This window comes from Aegilops tauschii, chromosome 2 (genome assembly GCF_002575655.3).
Source record: "Aegilops tauschii subsp. strangulata cultivar AL8/78 chromosome 2, Aet v6.0, whole genome shotgun sequence".
In the NCBI taxonomy this organism is placed as follows: Eukaryota; Viridiplantae; Streptophyta; class Magnoliopsida; order Poales; family Poaceae; genus Aegilops; species Aegilops tauschii.
Window position 1 is genome coordinate 197,610,039 of NC_053036.3, and position 9,236 is coordinate 197,619,274.

Sequence of the window (9,236 nt, forward strand, 5' to 3'; positions counted from 1 at the left end):
CAACTGTTTGATGGGATCGCCCATTCTCCGCTGCGGCAAGCAGCTGACACCATCCCCAAGCGCGGCCTCGGCGCCCTTTTCCTTACCAAGTAAACATGGTGGGATTTTTTATTGTGCATCCATTATCTCTGGGAAGCACGGTCGCAATTGTGGGTTCCTTTCCTGGTTAAAATCCTGGTACATCTTCTGTGCTAATTGATATGCAAGTAGTGTGTGTTGCTTTCTGGTTAATATACAAGTAATGTGTGATTAGAATTTGATTGTATACTTCAGGTATGAGGAGAGGGGAGTACCACAATGAAATGCAGTCGGGTTTGAGAAATAATAGTTCATACAATCAAATTTGAGGCCTGTCGTCCATCTTCAAATGTTTATCCGCGAACAATTTAAAAGTTCACTTCTTATAGGGAAAATGTGAGTGCCAAAATCCTGAACCTCTGTTCATTTTAGCTCTTCAAGGACCTAATTTAGCTTGCCCTGTGATTTTCATCTGGTGAATCACAAGCTAAAAGCATTCTGTTGTTTGCCTGCAACAAATCCTTTAGAAAAAAATGCTTCCAACAAATGTTTATATTATCAAATCCTCTAAAGTAGGAACACAGCAAACAACACCATATGGCAGTTTGGCACTACATTTATGATCAATTTCTCTGAAATAGGTACAAAGCAAATTACATGAAATTTATCCGAAATTAGGAGCTGTTTTTAACTACTGACATGAAATGCATTTTGAATTAATTTAAAAGTATGCATTTAACTTTAGTAGTGCTTGTGCAAGTCAGCTGTGTTATGCCAATCACAAACTGAAAGGCTCACACATATGGAAAAATGGCATCGCCTATGGGCTCTGCATACTTAATGCGTCAATAGGAGTAGGATCATGTCATGCATATCCGCTTGTGAGTTGTGAATAAATGGACTAATAAATATTCTCAGTTATCACATGCAAGAAATCTGATAGTAGTTTTCCTGTGTTGCTATAGTTTGATTGTGTTTTTATTCTGCTGTCATGAAAGTTAACAATGGGTTCTGGCTTATTCAGAGGTTCTATCCATAGAAGTGCAGAGTTTGCCTGAATCTTTCTCGTGGAAGTTGTGCAGAATCCAAGACAATTTCTTCTCCTCATAATCACTTTGGTGTCCTACTATTGAACCAACTATATACACCACTCTGGTACATCCACTGTCCACTTATCTTCTATTCCTACATATTTGTTCGTATCTAATTCTTAGGTGGCTCGTAACTGGAAAGCACTGACAAGACCCTCTTTCTGGTATCTCCAATTTTAAACCACACTCAAGAAAGAATGCAGGTAGAGCTACTCTTGACTACCTCTCTCTATATATGTATTGCAGGGGTTAGTACTGTTGGACTTTTTTGTTCAGTTAACAAAAAATGTTCAAACTATGTGTATGGATGTCCAGCAGTGCAAACGATGATATGAGCTATGTATATCTTTAGATATCGCTTTGTGCTTCAGTATAAAGCATAACATCCTGATGTACTAAGTAATATGGGTAATATATTAGAAGTGGTTTATGGAGCAAAATAATTTCTATGCAAGCATGTTGTATTTATTACATTATCGTGAGATTTTGTTCTGCCCTGCACATGTGTATACAATAAATGGTAAAAAGAAGTGTACACGTGTTGCTAGATAATTCTATTGGCATGCATGACCAGCAATTCGAGAATAGCGTCAAAACAACCTATTTATTGTATATTTTTATTAGTGGGATATTTTATATTCTATATTCTAATTGTGTGCCTTCAATAACTAAAGGTGGAACCATTGACCATGATTTGATTGTATTCTCACCGCATTCTTGATTTTCAAAGATGTGCTTATCATTGTAATTGGGAAATGTATAAACAAAATCCATGTAACTGTTGGCCCAGACAAACTCTGATTGCCACACAGGTAAGTACCGACCTAGCATATAAAATTCAGGCTGTTAGCTTTGGAAATGACTTGTCAGCAATGTGTAATGATCCACATTGGAAAAATATGTTCAGTTGATACGGCAATAAAAAATGTCAAAATTATTGATCATACAGTTGGATTAGCTATCTCATGGGCTTCAACCTTTGTATGTTGCTTCTCTTTAGATTATATTGCTCTATTAACTTCATTTTCTTCTTCTTCTCTAATGATATACTCATGTCAGCATTTTTCTGTTGTTCTAGATTGCCGAGATGAATGGATGGTGCATGGCTAAGTTGATTGCAAGGTGGAAAATGGGGCTAGTAGCAGATAGTTGTCCACTAATGTTATATAATTTCGTTGTCATGGTCAATGTATAGAAATCATGTATATATACTTTGGATTGTGTCCATGTAATGCAACCTATTCTATTTAATATATGAGATCTTTCTTTTTACCGGATCTGGGTTCATGTGTACTATCAATTTTGGGGTAGTAATTATTGTTAGTAATATATAAAATAATAATAGAGAAAGTTTGTATGAATTTGTTATGTGCATTTCAAAATCTGTGTGTGTAGGTTCCCAGCAACATGTAGGGTATGCACCAACGCATACTAAGTGTTGTTAGGCTGCAACTATATACGTTGCTATCTTGCAACGCTTCCTCACATCGATTACCAACGCAACTATATCCGTTGGTGTAGGCCCTTGCAATAAACACCAACGGCAACGCATAATAATCCGTTGGTGTAGACCTTAGCAACGACTATATGGGCATACAACAACGCATCGATGCGTTGCTAAAGGGAGGTTCCTGTTGTAGTGATGACATTCTTTGGGCCGTCCATGACGGAAAAACCGTGGTAGAAGCGAGGGTGAGGAAAATTTTGGGGAGTTCCCGGTTACGGTAGGAGGTCGGGGACCGAGCGATGCGCGTTTCTCTCGTACACGTACGCGCGTGTGTGCGAGGCGTTGGCTCTAACTGAACCCGAGCGAGGCGTTGGGCTCTAACTGAACCCGAGCGATTGCACTGCAGGCTACGCGTTACTGAACCCGAGCGATCGATCGATGGCTGTTAACTGAACCCGATCGAGCGATTCCTTCGCTACTGCTGCTAACTGAAGCCGATCGATGCTGCCTCTGGGATGAACAGTGAGCGTTGCGGGGGGGTTTAGGATGAACAGTGAGCGGTGGCGTTGCCTCTGGATGAACAGGACCCCGTGGTGTGGAGGGCTGGATGAACAGTAGACGGTGGAGGGGTGCCCGTGGAGGGGTGGTTGAACAGGACCCCGTGGTGTGGAGGGCTGGATGAACAGTAGACGGTGGAGGGGTGGTTGAACAGGACCCCGTGGTGTGGAGGGCTGGATGAAGAGTAGACGGTGGAGGGGTGGTTGAACAGTAGCCGGTGGAGTAGCGCGCGGTGGAGGCTAGATGAACAGGAGCCTGTGGAGGCTGGAGGCGGTCGACAGTAGCCCGTGGAGGCTGGAGGAGGTCGATGGTGGAGATGAACAGTATCCCGTGGAGTCCCGTTTTGCGGTACGCCACACCCCTCCCGATGAACAGGACCCCCGTTTCGACCGTAGGAGGTCCGTTTCATCCGTTTTGCGGTACGCCACACCCCTCCCGATCAACAGGACCCCCGTTTCGACCGTAGGAGGTCCGTTTCCTCCGTTTTGCGGTACGCCACACCCCTCCCGATCAACAGGACCCCCGTTTCGACCGTAGGAGGTCTGTTTCCTCCGTTCTGTGATACGCCAGGCCTCGTTTCCATCGCCTGTTCCGTCCAAGCCCTCCCGATGAACACGACCACGCATTCCGTTCTGACCCAGCCGGTTGGCTCCCACGCGTTCTGTTGCCTCCCGATGAACACGACGCATTCCGTTGCCTCCCGATGAACACGACGCATACCGTTGACTCCCCTTGAACACGACGCATTCCGTTGCCTCCCCATGAACACGACGCATTCCGTTGCCTCCCCATGAACATGACGATGACGTTGTTTCTCCGTTCCGACCCAGCCATGTACACGAGCCCTGGCCGTACGTATGCGCGAGTAGGCGCTCGAGACCCTGCCCGTATGTACACATACGTGGCCGTATTTTCTTTCTTGCACCCTGGCCGATGTACGTACGTGTACATGCTACGTGTGCGCCTCTACTACGACACGTGCGCGCCTCTACATCGACCAGTATGTACGTACACATTCGCGACCAGAATGACAACGCTACGTACGCTTCGACCAGGTGGGTCCCGACTGTCAGGCACTTCCTTGCCTGCGAAGATGTAGATGGTGGGTCCCAGCAGTCAGGGGGGCGAATCGTTTTGTTTTTGTTTTTGCCCGGACGCACTTCCTTGCGTGCGAAGGTGTAGATGCTGGGTCCCAGCAGTCAGGGGGCGAATCATTTTTTTGTGCCCGGACGCACTTCCTTGCGTGCGAAGGTGTAGCTAGTGGGTCCCAGCAGTCGGGGGGTGAATCGTTTTTATTCGGACGCACTTCCTTGCGTGCGAAGATGTAGCTGGTGGGTCCCAGCAGTCAGGGGGCGAATCGTTTTTTTCCCGGACGCACTTCCTTGCATGTGAAGATGTAGCTCGTGGGTCCCAGCAGTCAGGGGGCGAATCATTTTTTTCGCGAAATACGGTGGCCCGTCCGGTGGGTCCCCGCTGTCAGGTGGAGGAATAATTATTTTGCACGTAATAAGGAGGCACTTCCTTGCGGCTGCCGTGGACCCAGCTGTCAGCCTCTCCACATACAGTCAAAGTCCGATGGAAGTCGTTCCTTGACCACGTTGACCACGCCGCACCGAGAGCACCAGGGCGGTGGACGACGGTGAGGCCTAGGAAGGGGACGACGCGGAGCCGGGGAAGACGCGGCAGTGGATGCACACGCGGAGAGGAGTACGAGGGTTCACTGGTTCGGCTGCGCTGCCGTCGCCGCAGAATAACAGGGGGTGTGGGTGAGTGGAGGGATGGTTTGGCCAGCGGTGGGAGTAGTAGGGGGCGGTGAGGCCTCCACGGCAGCACAGCCGGCCACGGGAGGCAGGAGCAGGTGGCACGACCGGCGCTTCTTTGGGCGGCTGGAGCAAGAAGACCAGAGGTTGAAGAAGCACGACGGCCATTGGATGGACATCGTACGGTCACTGCAGCTAGAATCGTTTATATTGACTAAGTTGACAAAGCCCTTAGTACGTCAACTTAGTAGGCCCACAGGTCAGCTTCCGAAACGGTGCGCCCCAGATGTCAGAGGGAGGAATCATTTTTTGGGCGGGTGAAGCTAGAATATCCGAGATTCAAGAAGAAGCACGGCATCCGTTGGATGGACATCCAACGGCCACTGCTGCTAGAACCGTGTGTTGACTATAAGTTGACAAAGCCTTGCATACGCGTCAACTCTATTTTTTTAGGGGACGCGTCAACTTAGTAAGGCCAGAAGTGTGTGGCAGAGAACTTATAGCCCATTTGAGATTTGTAAGAATGTGTAGCCCATTTTTGAATTCTAATGGAATTTAATACAGCCCATTTACAGTTTGTTAAAAGTACAGCCCATTTCAACCAACCGTTCAAAACAGAATTCAATAAAATTTCCCACATTTTGATGGGATCCGAAATATTTTTATCCCAAAATTTCTAGTCAGATTAAATACAATTTCAATATAAATTTATATTACGTAAAAATCCAACGAAACATTGCGCTCCCAACAATTAATGAAATTAAAATTTTCAATATCCAAAAATAATATTTTATAAAGTAATCACGTGTTTGGTGCATTTTTTTATAGTTACTGCCCAGTTTTTATAATTACATCCCATTTATTATTTCTTAAAGCCCATTTTCTTGTTAAGCCTAATGCATCCCTCCTAGGAAAGATTTGCAGCCCAGCGAGGCGGAGAGTAACAACTTGACCTTGCCTGGGTATTCCTAAAAAAAAGTATAGCTGGGCTAGCCATTTTCAGCTTGAAAAAAATTAATATTTGGGCTGGATATCTGGCCTGGGCTAGACGGGCCACAGCCCGCCCAATTAATACCTGCAGCGATGTTTTCGTTGTTGTTCAGAGGAGAAAAATTAATATCTGGGCTAAACATCGAAAAACTCTGCAGTGCTCACACCTCAAAAACACAAATACTACTCGAGCTGCTTGGTCCCAGCTGTCGGCCGCTTCTTGTGCAATTCTCTCGTTTATTGACTACTACATAGGTTGACAATGGTGTGGGACCATGATGTCAGGAAACCAGGAGGAAGCAAAATAAATTATAGTTATATATATATAAATAATAAGGAGGCACTTGCGTACGTGAGGCTATGGACTTGGTGGGTCCCCATTGTCATCCTCTCCAAGTAAAGTCATCTCCTCGCCCGCGCGCGCTTTCCGCCCGAAACAGTCAGCGCCGCCCGCCTCGCTTCCCGGTGCAGGCGATTGCTCCGCCTTCAAACGACACAAGTGCCGTCCGTCCGTCCATCTGCCGCCCACATTAATGATACGCGGTTGCCGAGGAGGCTACTCCGGCGACACACGTTCGTCCCTCCGCCCGCCCACCATTTCTATATAAACTGCTGCGCCGACCATAGCCGCAGCCATCCGCATCTGTTCCCTTTCTCTTGTCCACACCACTACTGCCCACCATGGCTTCCTCGCGCTCCAGCGCTCTTCGGGACGGGCGGACGACGGACCACAAGGAGATGGCAGCCATTGCTGCCGATCGGCTGGCCGGCAGGCAGCCGGAGGACGACAACGTCCCAATGGAGAACATGGTAGTCGACGATCTGGCGCCAACCCCCTCCTCCGCGCCATCCTCGCCGGTGCATTGCACCATGACCATCGGCGAGGCCCGTGCCCAATATATGGATAGGGTGAGGCAGATGCATGAGGAGCAGTTCCGGGAGGCACAGGCCGACGCCGCCTACAACCACCATCTCCTCCAGGAGCACCTGCAGGCGGAGGAGCAGATCGCCGCGGAGCGGGTGGAGCAAGAGGCGCTGCTCGACTCGTACCGCTCCACCCGCAAGGGCCGCCTCGAGCGCTGGCGGTACCGCATGCGGGTGGCGGAGGCTGCGGCCGCCTACAAAGAGGCTAGCAAAGAGGGCGATGAAGTGGGCGAGGCGCTGTTTGGCGAGACCGAGGATGAGGCAGAGGACAATGCCTGCTCCGACGAGTCCCCGCTCCGATGGCGTCGACGAGGCCCCGCGGCGCCAACAACGAGGCAGAGGACACCGCCGGCTCCGCCGAGGCCCCGCCCCACCAACAACGAGGCAGAGGACATCGCCGGCTCAGCCGAGGCCCCACCCTGCCGGCAACGTGGGGGAGGATTTCCACCGCTCCGCTGAGGCGCCGCCCGCCGGCAACGAGACAGAGGACATTGCCGGCTCCGCCGAGGCCCCGCCCCGCTGCCAACGAGGCCGCGCCACACAGAAAACGAGGAAGAGTAGAACACGGTAGGTCGCCGCCGCTCGGGTCCAAGTAAGGCCACTGCTGCTACCCTGCAGTTGAAGCCAAGCTAGGCGGGTTGACCATTGACGACCGGTTAGCTTCTTGGCGGCGACGTGGAGTCGGAGAGCTGCGCTGGAGAAGAACGCTGCTTCTACTTAACTGCTGGTGCAGTTGGCTGACTGACACGTGGGCCCAACAGGCCACATGTCAGTTACGCAATTGCACCTGCAGTTAAGTCACTGAAGCTTCTGTTCAGCTCAGTAGGACACATGTGGGTAGCTTCGGTTAATTAAATATACCTCCAGCGCACCCCTTTTTAGTTGAAGAATGTATGAAATGTAATGAAATCTGGCATGTTTATATGAAATCCGACCGTGTATGAATGAATTTATTTCGATTAGTTCGAATTCCTGTATCACTGGCATTGGATGAACATTCAAAACAATACATACTAGCATTATTCCCAGGGTGATCACCTCGTTTGCAGCAGTTTCACATGTACTCCCTCCGTTCCTTTCTAGTCTGCATACAAGTTTTGTCTGCAGTCAAAGTATCTCTACTTTGACCAATCTTATACAAAAAAGTATGCACTTTCACAATGTGCGAAGTAAAAAGGAACAGAAGGAGTACAAAGAGTTTGAGCAGCTTTTTAGCGTTTCTGTACATTGCAATCAAACACACAGGCCTGGCAATTCATAGAGAACATTCAAAACAATTGATGATTATGCATCTCAGCGACTCACATGTCAGAGGCAATATTTACTTCACAACTAAAGAATAAAGAAAAAATTGATCGACGCTGCTGACAGCAAAGGGCGTCCCATTCGAAAATATCAAACGCATGTCTTGCTAAAATCAATGAGCAAAATTTGACAAGGTTGTCCCATTCCAAAATATCAAATGCCTACGATTGTGGAATGGGCAGGGTTTGCCATCAGTTCGGACATTGACATGGCACCTCGTGCTAAATAAACCAGCTGTTCTTTTTGTGCAGTTCCACCAAAATCAACCAAATTCGCGCGTAGCTTGTATGATTTCGCCCTTATATGTTGCAACGCCTTGAACTTATCGGCACCTCCTTTCTTGTGGTGGAAATGAATGATTCGATGTATTCATGAACATTTTGTGCAGTTCCCAATGAAATCGAGCTGAGCACCCCTGTTTGCACAAATACAAAAAAGTGGTTAGTATAAAGCAAACTGTACTATGAATTGACAGTTTCAACAGGCACATACATGGTCCATGTAGAGCACACTTTTAGAAAAATGGAACTCGCCGGAAAGAATCCTAGAACAACATTGTACTCGCGCATCACAGCAAAAAAATGGAGATTTGTCAGTCCTTCTGAGCTGAAGTTAGTTTGGTCTTGTGGGGAGTAATGTAACCATCCTTCAACTGCTCCTTCTGATGAGAAGATAGACAGGGCTTCTTCATCCTGGCATAATCGGAACTAGTCACTTCACGTGCTCCATATTCTTCTTCAAAGGAAGATGATCCTGTTGTGCAAAGACAAGAGGACTACTAAATGCTAGCATCCCTGTTTGCTCAAAAAAGGAAAGGAAATATTTAAAACAACACAGATGAAGCACTTCTCAAGGACAATACCACTTTTTCATGACAGTATCTAAACAGTAGCACAACACCAATAGAGATGACAAAGCTCAATCATATGGATGAAATCAGTGGGCGAGTACCAACCTTTGTCAGGAGGCTTATTGTGTAGAGCATATAGATGAAGCACTTCTTCGGAACCATCTGTTGCTATCTACGGTGGTGGCCATGCTTACTATATACTCCTCAATTAGTTTAATGTTTCCAACATCTTCTTGTGCAGTTCCACTAAAATATATGGTATCTTCAAAGAAGATCCCTGTTTGCACAAGTAG